We start from the raw sequence: 15554 nt of genomic DNA, 5'->3' as shown, positions 1-15554 counted from the left end.
GACAGATTCAATACATTAAGTGTTGCATACCAGGGAACATTTCTTAAGGTGGCTGATAGTGAATACATGATAGCACAAATGATGTACAAAATCCAAATTAACATTTCTTTTTAATGTCCTGTTAATATTCAGGTATTCATGTTAAAAATGAATTATGTAGGTTAAACAGTTAAAATGAATGAATAGTATAAAATTCATTTATTATTGTACAGCATGCCAGTTTAGCAGAATTAGTTTGTAAAATATATCAGTATCCTGTTGTCTTTGAGATGAAACTTTATTTGTTATAAATGAAACAATTAATTGCTGACCTGTGAAAAAGATAGTGGATGTAATAATTACCATTTGTCATTGTAATAGATGAAAATTTAACCTCGTTCTGATTACTCTGTAAAAATCCTAAATTGTGTGCATGATTAACAAACGTAATAAACAGCAAGGTAATTTCATCATCCACATTAAAAGAACCTGATCAAAACATTTTACAGTACATCTATAGCCATGCACAAATTAACAAATGGGAAACACCTTTATATTTGTTCTGCAAGGAAGATCCATTACTCCCACCACTGGCTGTTGATAGAGTGTACCTTAATACTATGAATTATTATTTGGTTGCAGGTGGCATCAAGAAATGCATACAAGATTTCAAGGGTGTTCTCAATAATGGAATGGCATTTGTGTCTGACAATACAATCTGTATGTTACCAGCATAATGACATCCTCCGAGGCTTGTTGCCAGCACCCCCCGCTCAACATTTCACACAAGTCTGCAATGTTTGCATTGTTCTAAATAGTCAGACTGATTTCATCAGCTTAGATGGTTGGGGAGGTAAAATCAGATAAGTGTATGTGGCTTGAAAATAGGTTGCATCAACCTCTTGGTGTCAGAGGACTGAAGTACGTACAAGGAAATGTAATGAAAGACAGATGAAAATGGAGAGCTCAACACATAAATAACGACACAATTTGTGGAAACCTGCATCTGCTTATGCCGTGGTTAAAGAGGACATCTGTGTGAGAGCTGAGTGTGTAGTCTGTCTCCTTTCTTCATTGAATGCGGGATTACAGCAGGTCTCTCCCTGCTCTTTCCCAGACTGCAGTGTCCTGGTAAAGCTTTTAATTAATAACAATTAGACACTGTGGAAAGACAGGGGTGCTTGAGGGCATCATAAAAGGCACAATGACAGCGTGGGGTGAAGAAAGAAAAGCACTTTGCATCCAAACAAAAACATCTCACAGACCTGCTCATCTACTGATGGTACCTATGAGTGCTGTAAGAGTGGGTTCATATGATTTGATACAGTGCTGGCGCTAATGTACCCTGAGCCCTGGTGGAATGATGGTGCAAGTGGTCCACAAGAACAATGCTGTGACAGTATTATCTACAAAATACCATGACATCATCATGACCCCTTTAAATTCAACTACCAATACTTTTACAATAGCCTACAAGAGAATGCTTTCAATGGTTTGGTAAATCTATTGCTTATCTAAAGCAGTAATCATATACTACTTTGTTGCTACACTATTTCTTTAAAGCTACAAATATTGAACAATTTAATGGCACATAGACAAATTAAAATACAAACAGACTCCCCATGCCACAGCTGCAGCAAACTGTTTTAATACCTCTTGGTAATCCCTCTTGTCTAGCTAGTTTATGTTCAATGAATAGTATGGCTAGAATTGAAAGTCACTCCCAGGACATTGTAGTTTATATGTAGCCTTTAATGAGAGACAGTTTGCTGAATGACCTCCCAGCACTAGCAGCTATGACAGGCACTGTCAGTAACATCTATAGAGTGATGGTAGTGTTGAGGAAAGCACTCTTCATGTCATTCTCTACTACACTTGAAGAGGAAAAAATTGCACCATTTGGAAGTAAGTATGAGAGGAAGCTTAACTCCACAGCCAAGTCATTAGTATTTATGTCCCCCAGCAAAGAGGCATGGTCATTACTGGCTTGTTTCACGTTTTTCCAGACCTCGTTATCTCAAAAAAGAAGCCAAATCATTTCTCAAGCTCCTCAAAAAAGGCCAAGCATTCCTCTGTCTCCATCAAGATAGTGTTGAAAAAGCTCATCTCAAAAGTTCATCTCAAAACATTCCTGTCCTTTTAAAGTCTCATCAGCAGACATCACCTGGAAGCCATTTTATGCACTTGCATTGCATTGTTCCAAAAATGTGGACTCAGTGTCCATTTTCTAGCACTTTCCCTCCTTCAACTGCAGCACTGAGACCCGTCCATCTGTATACACTCAACTTCTCTCTCACAGCAGACACAACATCCATTACATGTGTCATGTTCAAAGTTGGTGCTTGAAAAATCAAAGTGGCATGACTGACTGTGTATGTTCGAAACTGTATAACTTACAATAAAGTCTAATGTCGCTATTGTATGCATGAAATGCACTTGCTCTTAGACTTGATTCAGTAATTGCCAAGCTAATCCACCCAGACCAGACCAGGTTTATAAAGATAAGGTATTTGTATCCAGAGCCCATACAATATTAAAGACCTGCTCAGTCTTAACCATACCCCAGTCCTCAAATCCATCTCTGATAATCTTGACCTCTAGAAAAAATCTCACCCTCTTATTAATGGGCTGTGTATCTGCCATTAGAAGGGCAATTCTCCCCAAAATCAATATATTTTCCATGATTCCCATTACTCCCAGCCTGGCCCAGTTCAAATCACTGATCAGTGCCATCAGTCAATTCTACTGGAAAGGCAAGACCCTTCAAATCAAACTACAGATATCACACAACCCCAAACAATTAGATCACCTTGGTTCCTCCAGTTTCCCTCTTTACTGTATATCATTCCAGACACAGTTTATCCTAATCTGGACATTCCCAGATACCAATTATTCACTGGTCTGGTGCACTGCCAGACAATCGGAATGCTCCACCCATCCCTGTCTGATTTTCCATTCATAAACAAAGTCAACTTACCACAGTGCTACTAGAAGCTATGTATTGGGGCCATAATGAAGGCATGGTGGAAAGCAAACAAAATCTCACTAGATAATGCTCTGCACTCAGTTCCCCCTTTGGCACAACCCTGAATCACTATCAGTAACAGCCCATTTATCTTCAAGTCCTGGCATGACAAGGGTATAATCACCTGAAGCATGTAATGGAAAATGGGTCAATACTGCCTTTCTCCGATTAGTACAGTCTACCCCAGACCCAGTATTTTTCTTATGTACAGTTGAAAAGCACCATCAAAACCTGCCATGGCACTGTTCGTATAAGCCTCTCCTCACCTCCCTTTCCTATACAAACTCTTGAAAGTAGCAGACCGAAAACATCCAACCTCCATGATCTACCATAAACTTAATTCAGTCGATTTGTCTTTCTCTCTTTCTTTCTCTCTTAACCCACCTCTCCACCAAAACAAACTCCATCTGATATGTCTCCCACTGGCAACACATACCAGAAATTTATTGTTCAAAACTGGAAAAGCAAGAAAAATACCTCCATAAATAACTAGAAACAAATGATTATCAAATATGTCCATATGGAAAAAGTTGTAGTAGCGTCTTCATACCAACAGCTGTCTTTGATCATAGATACAATATTATGTTAAATCATCTAAACATCCTAACAAACTAAAAGCTTCCTCCCCTGCCTTTTTGTAACACACCCATGTTTTTTTCTGTTTCTCTATTCTTAATTGTCCAAATATTTCTATACCTGTCTCTTACTGGAAACCACTGCTAGTTTTTGTTGCCATTTTTGTTTATGTTTTTGTTTTTGCTTGCTTAACTCCATGTTTTCTTTCTGTCTTGTCTTGTTCTGCTTGGTTCTTTTATCCAAGATCCATGCATGTTTCTCCTCTGTGCACTCACTCACCATGTGTATGTGAGAAGGTATATCACTGGTACAGACACTTAAAATTCAATAATAAAAAGAAACAATCTGCAAAGTACCTCGTACCATCATTCTCTCTCTCTCTCAGCCTTGCTTTGAATGTGATTATCAGTTGTGCAGTTTTATAGAAGCCCGGTTTTGAGTGCTTTCCTTTTGATGAAATTTTCGAAATAGGTTTTTCTCATGATTATACAGTCTCTCAGAAATTTTTTGCCAGGTTTTGAAACCTTTTTTAAAAAACACCTGGGATACGTCCAGAAGACTTGCAGCAGAAGCAGAACTCAGCATCAATGGATTTAGAGTACACTGGCTACAGTCTGGATATGCGTTGACAGCCAGTCCTTTGCTTATAATTTGCAGATTTAAAACAACGCCCGTGAGTTTGAGCAACGTTGAAATCAGGCTCATTGAGCTGCATAGGTTTCTGATGCACAACGTCATCTCTTAAATGGCTTGGCATTATCTCATACCACAATGGCGGATCAAAATAATCAGCATTATTGTGTGGTGGATGAGGTGAATATGTAAGGTAGTCTCTGCTGCACCTGCTGATAGCGGTACCTCTGGGGAGGCATCCTTTGATGACACTGGGATCTCATCCATTTGAGTTGCATTTGCCATGGATGGTTCTTCTGTCTCTCAGTCTGTGGGTGCCTCAGTCTGGGGTGCATTTGCTGATAGTGATAGCTTTGGATCCTGAAGCTGTCCGTCTTTGTCTCCAGTGTCTGAATCCATTGAGGACCTAGATAGCAAATTCACTGATGCCGGAAGTATGATCCAAAATGCAAAATGTATTTTCTTGTTTTCTTCTGCTCTTTGAGCTTTTGACAGCCAGATTTAATGTTAGATTTCTGCATTTTGATAATTACATAGGTAAAAGACTGACAAGTTTGTCCACCCTACCATGCTAGTTTTGATGTAGCCATGTGCAGCTGCAATCAAAGTTTCCATGGCAATTGCTGTTGAATATTGTTCTCTGATTAGATGCAATGTAGAATGAATTGAAAATGAGCTGACTCGTAACAGAGTATTTAACGCATCTGATGCCTTTTAACTGTCCCCTGTCAAGCTTGGGCCCTGGTGCAAATGCACCCATTGTGCAAGCATTATCACCAGGCCTGCTTTGGTGCCAGATTGATTCTGATCTTGGTGAATGGCTGCACCCATCACAACATGTTGCTGAAACAGATGCAGCCCTCACAAGGCGGGATGATGTTACCACAGCGATAGAGCACTGACCCTGACCAGAATCTGTATCAGAATGAAGATATGTGCCCCACCCACAGGGAATGTCATGTTCATGTGAGGCCACTGAATAGTGGAAATGATTCAAGAACACAGCACATTTGCATACACACATGCACACACCTGGAATTGTAAAATGAAGGTTTACAGATGAGCAGTCTCATCACTTGGTCAATGCAGAATGTCAAGCAAATGTCCTGTCATATCCCATTTCTCTGGATCAGTTCTGGAGAAATGAAAAAAACATATGGATCTATTGTCTCTTTTGAGGATGACACAGGTTTTTTCCTTTTCAACTTCACTGGTACTGGCAATAGTTTTAATATGAAATATTATTTAATATGTTTGCATGAAGTAAGTTTGTGTCTCATCTGGAAAATTCAAAATACTGAACCTGAATTCTATGAATGTCGTCTGTCTCCACAATGGTGTCCTTCATCAGTATCTTTTTTGGAATATTAGTGTTTGCCACAGTAACATGTCTGGGGATGGCATTTCTACTTGGGATGGCAACTGCACAGTATAAACCAGCTTTGTCATGAAAACTAAATGGTGTTTGCCACTTTTTATACTTGCAGCTGACCAATAAGGATGATGAATATCTCTAACTAAAGGTGTAACCCAAGGCTCCATAACTTTGTTCTCTGAAAACTCTGAAAGTGTGCAATGTAAGAGTTTTTAAAAGTCTCTGGCAGTTTCAGAACTGGGAAGACAAATTGTATTAGACAAGGTAAATAAATTAATCAGGTTGGCAGGTGAAAAAAACACTGCATAAAAGCAGGACTGACACCTTGTACTAAGAATTTCACTCACATTGTGAAAGAAGTATCAAGTGGGAGCTCTGCACATCCTGATGTTTTCACCTGCATTGTTATTTTCATGTGTGATATTGGAATTCACTGTGGTAATTTATTTGACAGAAGGAAGTAATAACTTGTGGGGCTTTTGATCAAATCAGCCCACTCTGATGTGCAGTGATTTGTAATTTGAATCAGCGAAACGTAACTGACAAAAGCTGACCTAAAAAATAAGAAAATCAATGAGTTTACAACTGTCACAGCTCTTTTGAAAATCAATAAAGAAATTGTAGCTCTACTGTGAACAGTTTTCTGTCAGGTGGTGGAAAAAATGAGGAGCAAGGCAGCATCTAAGCAGACATTGTTATTATATATTATATAATATATAATAATATTATTATTATATTATATATTGTTATATTATTAGTATATTTTTTGAAGTTGAAATAGGGTAATGACCAAACAGGCAATTCTTTCCTCCTCCCAATCCCCAAAGTATGGCCTTATTTCAGCCAATGCTTTAAACACTGGTAAATTGACTTAAAATGATTCTTTTGGTTACGGGGAACAAGGATTGCCTGGTATTTAACGCTTTGGCAGGGGATCCCCAGTAGCTCAGTGGCTAACCAGTTTGCTTTGAGTGCATGTTGAACTCCGTGGCCTACATTTGATCCTTGTTGTGTCTTCAGCCAATAATGATCAGGGACCCACAGCAATGGCACAAATTGGCCTCAATGGTAGCCCCTGAAATTAAAGTTTGTATTATTATTAATGCACATATTATGGCAGCAGCTGTAATTTAGATCCACCCCTTTTTTGTTGTCATAAGAAGCATTTATGAATTGCTTTATATCATTTAAATTCATTGTGAAATACAATCAGAATACATTAATTGTCTTACTAATTGTATTTCACTTACCCTTTGTAACTTTGTGCTCTATTTTGGTGTATTATTTATCAATTCAGTAGATGTAAATTTCATACAATCAAAGCATGAAGGTTGTGTGTGGTGTCACTATAACTGTGCTTTTATTTGGCTTTTATTCAGCCTGCCTCTTCTGTCAGCAGGGAGAAGTGTGAGATTGCATTTTTAAAACATGGCAAACTTTAGTAATGGACCTGCCTAGCTGTCTGGACAAAGAAGGAAATGCAGGTTTGCCTGCCCTTTCGACAGCCAGGCCTGCCTGGCTGTGGGCCATGGAGGCTTGCGACTGCCTTTGCTTTGCTGTTCACTGAAGAATGGTTGCTGCAAAGAAAGCTATGTTTGTCCCCTTGAATGAGGCCTGCATCACCATTGATGTTCTTGACTGCTTTGTACCTATCTGAATAGGTTACTATGAAAAGAAAGCCCATTGATGTTTGTCACTATGGAGGCTTGTGTTTGCTTTGTAGGTGGTTAGTTACTGCAGAAAGATGACCTCAATAATATTTCTCGCTGTGGATAATGTCTGCTTCACCAACAACATGAAGAGAATCATGACTATATTTCTCAGCATATATTTACTCAGCATTCATGAGTAATAGACAGAGAAAGTAAAGCAATAAAGCAAGCAAAAATTCCACTGACAGACTTTTGTAGGAAAAATGTACAGCACATTCTATCCAGTGTGGCACCGTAGAGGGCATGACGGTACATGTGGGGCAGCACACAAACACACAGACCAGATTATGAGACAAAAACCTCAGAAGGTGGTTTATTGTGCACAAAAAAAAACAAGAAAAAGTGTGAACAGGTGGATGGTATCAAAGAGCAGTGGTGTTCTCAGGGGAGGCAGCTGTTATTCCTCAGGGACAGGCTCTGTGAGGAAAGAAAGGAGCAGCACTACAACCAGACTCTGAAACAAAAATTCACACACGTTGGGTCACAGCGCAGGGAGAGCAAAGCTCCCCAAGTGAGGGAGCTAGTATCCTTTTTACTTCCCTGCTGATTTCCCCAGACTGCTGGCAGCTGTACCTCCTCAGTGCTTTCAGGTGTGCATGAGGAGGTTGGTGTTCTGGTGAATTTCCGCAGTGCTGCTCTCCAAGGTCCTGCAGCTGGGTCTTGTGATCCTGGGGCTGTCCAGGGTCCTGCACAGTCAGCCTGGTGGCAGGGTTACTGTGCCACAATGTACCAATGGAGGGGCACTGAGGAAATGCAGCCCATCCTGTGCCACACCAGTTATAATGATTTTTCAGCATGTTCTTACGGCCATGAGACATTTTATTATTTTCTGATTTACTGACCATAGTTGGATATTATATTTTGCCTCATGCCTACTAATTAGTTAACGGTATAGTGATCAACTGGATAAATTCTTAATCAATGAAAAATTAAATGACTAACCGTATCTCATTTCTCCTTTTGAAATAAACATATTCCCCATTCGTACTTGTGTGCACTGTATCTAAAGTGATTTGCCTTTCTTTCTTTGCATGCTCTCTGATCCTGACCAATGATGCATCCACTGGATTAAACAGGTAATCAATCCAAAATCATTCTTTTTTTAGTAAGATTTGATTTAAACCTTTGCTTGTAGAACCCTCAGTTATTATTGAGTCTGAAATCTATTTATTTCGAGTGAGGAAATAATGTGAGATTTCTTAAAGCAAATGTAAAGTGTCTGTTGGTAAATAGGAGGAGGTCCATGCTATGCAATGTGATGGCCTTGGGATTGTGGTGCAAGCCATGCCTGAGTGTGTACAGCATGTTGGCTTCTTCAGAATTCTATAGCAAGAAGCAGCTTGGTGCACTTTGATGCTTATTGCTTTGTAGGGCTGTTTTTAACCTCAGTAATTTCTATGAGTCTGTGTTCAGCAGAGAGGCAGTAGGTAACATTTTAAGGGAAACTTCTGAAAAAAAGTCATTTGACCTATTGTACCTTACCTTAACAGTAGTAGTGTTTGCTTTGCTTCCTTCCCCACTTAAATCCAACAGCTTAATTGAGAAACTGAGCAAATCTTTGGTGTGTCAATGTGTCCCCATTTTTCACTCATTGTCATGTTATAAGAATGGCTCATCTTATGCTGTGAGCCCATATTGCACACTGACCACACTGGTCAGTTCACAAAGATGTAATGGGTATGTACTTTGATTCCAGATTGTCAGACATATTGCCAGATGTTCCAGACATAACAAAAGTTAGGACTTAGAGTACTGACTTTTTGGATTGGAAGGATTAATTTCACATGTTTTAATTGGAGTTCTTTCGGGACTTTAGTTACGGTTGGATTAAGTTCAGTATCAGGGTGCACACTTACAGGGCGGTGTTATTGCTGAAAGTTAGCTCGTGTGGGAAGGATGTGTGGAACTGATTTACTGCTCAGATTGAACTGTGATTGACAATATTGTAATAAGTCCTCTGACACCATAGCAACTGCAGCATATCTTCTCCTGGCTGCCATCACTAAAAAGTGAGCATTTTTACTACAAAGCTCATCAGTCTATTGTTTCTCCATGTCAGAAGAGACAGACTGTCAGCCGTGGGTGATGCCCATCATTAGTGATCAAACAAACAAATTTGCCCACTGCAGTGTATAGCAAGGCTAGAATGGTCAAGTCCACACCTTCTTTTTCACTTAGGGCACGTGCCTAAAGCTTGCCTGTTTCTCCACCCTTTGCTGTGCTGTAGAAAATAAGATTTTCTGCTTCTCCTGTCCTGGCCTTATGATGTCTTAGGAATACTGGAACTGGGTAAACTGTTGGTTTTGCACTCTTCAAAGTTAATATGTAGACTGATAAATGGACATTGACAGAAATGGGTAAGTTAATGCATGAAGGTTGTTTTCAGTAAGAATTGTTTTCAACTTCTTTGAAAATGGTGGTTACCACAGAGATGCTAATCAATTTAACATTTTGATTAGCAATTATATCATTAGTTCCTATCAGTTCAACAGAAAGAGAACATTGCTGGAGGTAGAACAGGCATGTAATGTACATAGTGCATACTTCTCCCCCTGCAAATTAGGCTAAGGGGTGGCCGCTCTGATTGAAAAGTTCTCAAGATGACAGCAGCTGACTTACCAGACATTTGCCTTGCTTATATTCTACTTGTCTTCTGCATTATGTGACATTCAAAAGATTTTAATAGAATAGAAATAAGATGCCAAAAGAAATGTGAAGGACGGATATTCGGGGAGCGTAACCCACTGCTTAGCATTTCTGCATAATCATGGGATACGTGCTGTCTGTTTGAGGCAATCACATCAAACAGAAAGAAGACACAGAGCCAGACACAAGTTACAAGTCACAAAACCCAGGTTACAATTTTAGCATTGAATAGTGAGTGTGTCACTGTCATCAGTATCTTGCTTATCATCCATTTTGTTTGAGAGTTATTTTCAGAGTACAGATTCAGAATACAATGAAAACCAAGTTTTATTTCAATTTGCTTTGGAGAGATTGCCTTGAGCCAACAGGATCACAAATTTTGTAAAACAAGTTACCTCCAGTTACACAAAATAGGCTCAACTTTGTAGACCTACTTTCATTGGAAGCTGTAGCATTGTTGTTAACATTGTTACTTTAAGGTAAAATCACCATCCTAATAGAAATATCTGACATCGTTACAAAAAAGTACTTTTACATTTGAGTTTAATGCTGGCAAAACTCACAAAAGATGAAATGACCTATTTACTGCTAAGACTGAGGTAATGTAGAGGTAATTTTATCAATTTCCCATCTTTTGTGTCTTTTGCCAACATTAAACTTGAATCTGAAAGTAGTATTAGGTGAATGAATTCTTGAAATAGTTTTACAGTGCTAAACTGTTTAAACCTCAGTGTAATGAATTAGTCCATGAAGGATCTTCTCCTTTTAACTAAATTATTTACCTAAATTATTTTAAATATATTCTTGGGGGAGCTAAAGCTTCAAAGGGCTGCAGAAGGGAATTTTGAGGTTGGAAGAGTTCAAATTATAATGAATTCATTTGGGGGAGAACTTGGAAAGTGACAGGAACATTATCTTCTGTCTTTTATAATTTATAGAGCTTAGCAGGAAAAGATCTTGTTGATGGCAGGACTGTAAGAGAGCTGTCAGGGTCAAGAAGTAAATTCACTTGCATTGCTCTCAACTTTGATCTGACTTGGCAAATAGATAACGAATGTGGCATGTGGGGTCCTGAAGGAGTTGACTTGACTGTGTCCCAGTACTATGGTGTGTCAGACCTTTCAACTTTTTTTACCATCACATTTAATTGATATCTTAGGTCTCCCGGTCATATTTTTTCTTGCTCTCCCTGTTCCTCACTTTGGGTCTGCATATTAAGCATATTAAATACAATTGTGTTTTTTTTTTTTTTTTGGTTTGTTTTGGTTTTGAATCTAGATCTGGATTTAAATGTTAGTATCAATAAAAAAAATACCTGATGGTCCTGATAATGAATAAGACATAATACCAGATTCAGAAACAACAAGTCCTTACAGAAACATTAGACAAAAGACAAATTAAAGCATGATACCTTGAAGTCAGAAGTCAAGTCAGATACCTTGAAGTCAGAAGTCTATGTCTATGAGGATGACACAGTAAATCTTAAATGCCAAAGGAAAGCAGGGTTTGCTCACAAGAAACAGCCATTATATTGGTGTTTTTTTTTTTTTTTGTTTTTGTTTTTGTTTTCAGAGAACGATGCCCTTTGTCATATTCATGTGCAGCTCTGGTTAGTCAGAGATTTCAATAAAGGGAGTACATAGATAAAAGCCTCTGGAAATGATGTTGCAATTTTAGCAAATTGGAGAAGTCACTCCCTGGTTACTAGAGAGCACCATATTGCTATGCAGAGAATGACTACCCTGATAGCAGGGAACATATGGCAAGTAGGAGTGGCTAGATTTGATGAGTGGATACTAGCATCACATCAAATCTTTCAGCATAATTTAGCGTTGCCCTGTACCTCCTCTCAGCCCATGTTCTGTATTGATACAGTACAAGTGTTTAAGGATGATCCCACACATGTGTAAAATCTCCCAAAGCAGCATTTGTACTTCATTAATTGATTTGGCTAGGGGTGATAAACAGTTGCTTGTTTGTTATTGAATGTCTGTCTTATAATAATGAATAGATGCACTCCCTGAAGTTGAAATCTCAGGGAGATTGAAATAGTGCAGTAAACACACTTATAAATCAGAATTATTCCTGAAAATCCAGGCTTCAATACCAGAGCTCAGTAATGATGAATCAACTGGGTAAATGAAAATGTTAGTTTAATCAAGTCAAGGGCTCCCAAGTAGCTCATTGGTCATTGGCATTAAAGTTAAATGTATACTGACCTCTGCATCTTGGGTTTAATCCCAATTGACTAAATTGGGTTACAGTTATTCCAATGCCATATTAGCATTTAAATATGCTTTTACTGTCATTACCCAACAATGACTTAGAGTCCACAGTGGCAGAATAGATTGGCTTCTTCTGCCAAAGAATAGGCTCGGGTAAGTATGTCATGAGACAGACCTGTCCCTGACCTACCAGTGACTCCGGCTGGTCAACAGGTACCCACAGTCTACCTGCATAAAGCTGTGCATGAAAGATCCTCCTCTGATGCATGTTTGTCCAAGCTTGGCATGAGGCTACAGTGTGTAAAGAAGCAGCACTTGGAGTCATGTGTTTCCAAGGAGAGCATGTGCTTGTCTGCATGCTCCGGGCTTGTTCGAGGGGGTTATGTGGCAATGAGCAGCATCTCTATGATATAATCAGGCGTCCCAAATTTAATAAAAGAAAGTATAATATCAATACTTGTAATGTTAATGGACTGAAATCTAGGTGGCTAGCCAGCTAATCAAATGTAGCTGACATCATTAAGATGGCTAAGTATGTTAGCTAAATTGACTTTGTTAATATTACCTAACATTAGGGGTTGCATTGATGAAATTTAACAGAAGAAAAAATAGCATGTTTTGAAAAAATTAGTTTTTTTGCTCTTTATTATTATTATTCATTTTCAGATTTCTCCCAAGATGTGTTCCAGGTGCAAATTTTTCCTTCATAAGATATCTGGCAAGCATGCCAAATTTAATTGAAATCACAGTCACCATTTTATAACTAATGATGAGGAGAAAAATACATGAAGGATAAGAAACAATAAAAACAAAAAAAGAACTGAAACAAAAGACTTCCCAACTCTAAGCACTGGTAACCTAAAAAAGAATGAAAACAAAACACTCACAAAAAATAGAATGATATTTATTGCTGGTTGTTTCAAAGTTAGGCACTGGCTGGAATGTAATGGCATCTTTATCCCTGTTTCTGGAGGTTTTACACATGAGATAAGAAAGATCAGAGCTGTGTTTGTCTGTTGTTAGTATTTGTGAAACTGGCCCCTGTGAAGAGGAAAAGCAAAGAGCTGTGATGATGTCAAGTGAGATGGATTGCCAGGAGATGGATTAATGGACCACTTAGCAGTCTTCATGTTGTCCCGTCGTGTCCTAGGCAACATAAAATTTGTTCACCACCAGATGAATGGCAATGAGAAACCCTATATGGACCATAAAATTGTCTGTCTGTGAACACTTAATTATTGCATCTAGCTAATAATGTGCACTGTAAAGTACTTTGACATTTTGCTGCTCTGTTCTCAAGTCAGGTTATCAGAGAAGACACAATGTTCTATTAGCTAAGTGAATCATATGTACCCACAATCTATTCAACTTATATTTTCATGGTATAGTGTGCAGTTCACTTTTAGGAATCTTCTTTAAGTTTGTATTTGTCGTTTGGTATGATTTGTTTTCCATTGTAGAAATCATTCTTAAATGCACTATTTATTTACTGGCTTCCAAGCAAACCTCCTGTAATTGTGTTCACTGCAGCATGTAATTGGTGATTTTCACGCTGTTTATGCTGCAAATACAAAGGTGTTTCAGTATGAACATAGAGCATGTTAAAGAAAATCACTCAAAATTCAATGAAAAAGCAGCACAATGCCATGTATAAAAGAGACACTTTATACATTGGTAAATGTTCCCTTACAGTAAAAAATATCATTGCATTATACTGTTGTTACTTTTGAGGGTGCCTTGTATTGTGGAGCTCCATCCAGAGAGCTGCAGTGAAAATGATGCTTGATTATGCTGCTTATCTTATTCTAACCTCATCTGCGAGTTTCCTGCTGGTTGAATGAAGCTTTTGATTAATGGGCTGCGTCTTTTTTGGCAAATTAAAACAGCCCCCAGGAAGCTACAAGAGAAAGGGATTTTTGTGTTGGCTTTTGATGATAATTTACTGGGTGGCATATAGTAGAGTCTGTCAGATTGACAGTACATAATTAATTCCCTCTGTGGTCAGGTCTTCATCTGCGCCATCCAATATTGTAGTGTAGCGTACCCCCACCCCACCCCACCCCCCACCCCCCCACCCACATCATCACTCCCTGTCACTTTCTGCCCATGCTTCCAGTTTCCTGTTTCTCAAACCTACCATCTTAATCTTCCTCCACTAGCCCCACCATCTTCTATCACATCTCCACTCCTATGTGTCTCCTGTTGTGCAATACCTCCTCACCCGGCTGATCACCCAGCCCAGTCCTTGCCTGGGCCCAGCACATCTGTAGGAGGGCAGACTCCCTGAAATATTGCATTTTTGTTTCTGTCAGTTGGAAGTGATGAGAATGATTTTGTTCTTTGTTGATGGGAAAGTTGTATAGAAAAGAAATTAGACCAGAGGACTAATAAGCATTAATTTTAAAGAAAACAGACTGTTAATCAAAAGGGTCTTTTCCTTCAGTAAGGGTGCATTCATTAAGGAAATGCTCATTATTTCAGTGGCAGCCACATTGTGTAAATGGCTGGACAGCATTACTACTTAGCTCTTAACTAAATCTAAAGATAACAGAACAAATGTGGCAGTTTGCACAGTTAGGCAAGGTAAAAGTGAATTATGTTGGTTACTGATGGTTTCTTGAAAAGGGAGTCAGGGCTTTTGCATTGTATTTAACATTGCATACGAACAGTAATGTGCTTTTTCAGTTCTTACTATATTTTATTTTACTACCCCTACCCCCTCATCAGGCCAGGGGTCTGCTCTTAAGTATTCAGTACTGTAGTTATTTGGGTAGCACATAATTGACATAATTAAAACCTGTACTTTTTCACTTTTTCATGAGATAATCTTACCCAACACCTACAGTATCACTGTTCCCCCAAGTTCCTAACTACTACTACTCCTCCTCAGCCGACCAGGTGAAATATCCCTAGCCCTTGTGCACCCCCAACCCCCCCCCCCCCCCCCCCAACCAGTGAACTCTTGCAGGAGCACTGAAGTGGGATGAGTGCAATTCTCCAATTCACTTGAATGCAGCCCAAACCCATTATTCCCACTGCAAGTCTCCTAGGGCATCATTGTGAGCTAAGCAGCAAATGAAGAATGAGTGTGGCTTTTCTGATGTCATCCAAGACAGCAGCAGGTGCCTGTGGAATAAAGCCAATTTGTTACACTATTGTGGGTGTCCGATAATCATTACATAGTTGGGATCAAAGCCAGGCTGTCGAGCTCAGCTTGCACTCAAAGCAAGTGCTTTAATCACCGAGCTACCATCCCATTCTCATATTACCAGCACCTCCTCCCTCCAATGAAAAATAAGATAATTTTTCAATCAGTATGGTCATTTGTGAAGCCTGATTGTCCCTTCAGCCCTGTAACGACTTAAAGGGAAGACTCTGAAAGT

General features: G+C 39.0%; 1 protein-coding gene across 2 annotated transcripts in view; it reads left to right on the top strand.

Annotated features, from left to right (window-relative positions):
* LOC118780998 (receptor-type tyrosine-protein phosphatase gamma-like) overlaps positions 1 to 15554 on the top strand; it is a 103419-nt gene that overhangs the window by 41774 nt on the left and 46091 nt on the right. The gene's annotated exons all lie outside the window — the stretch shown is intronic.

The sequence above is a fragment of the Megalops cyprinoides genome, chromosome 7 (genome assembly GCF_013368585.1).
Source record: "Megalops cyprinoides isolate fMegCyp1 chromosome 7, fMegCyp1.pri, whole genome shotgun sequence".
NCBI lineage: Eukaryota > Metazoa > Chordata > Actinopteri > Elopiformes > Megalopidae > Megalops > Megalops cyprinoides.
Note: the sequence above shows the minus strand (reverse complement) of the source record. Positions and strands in the feature narration are given on the sequence as shown.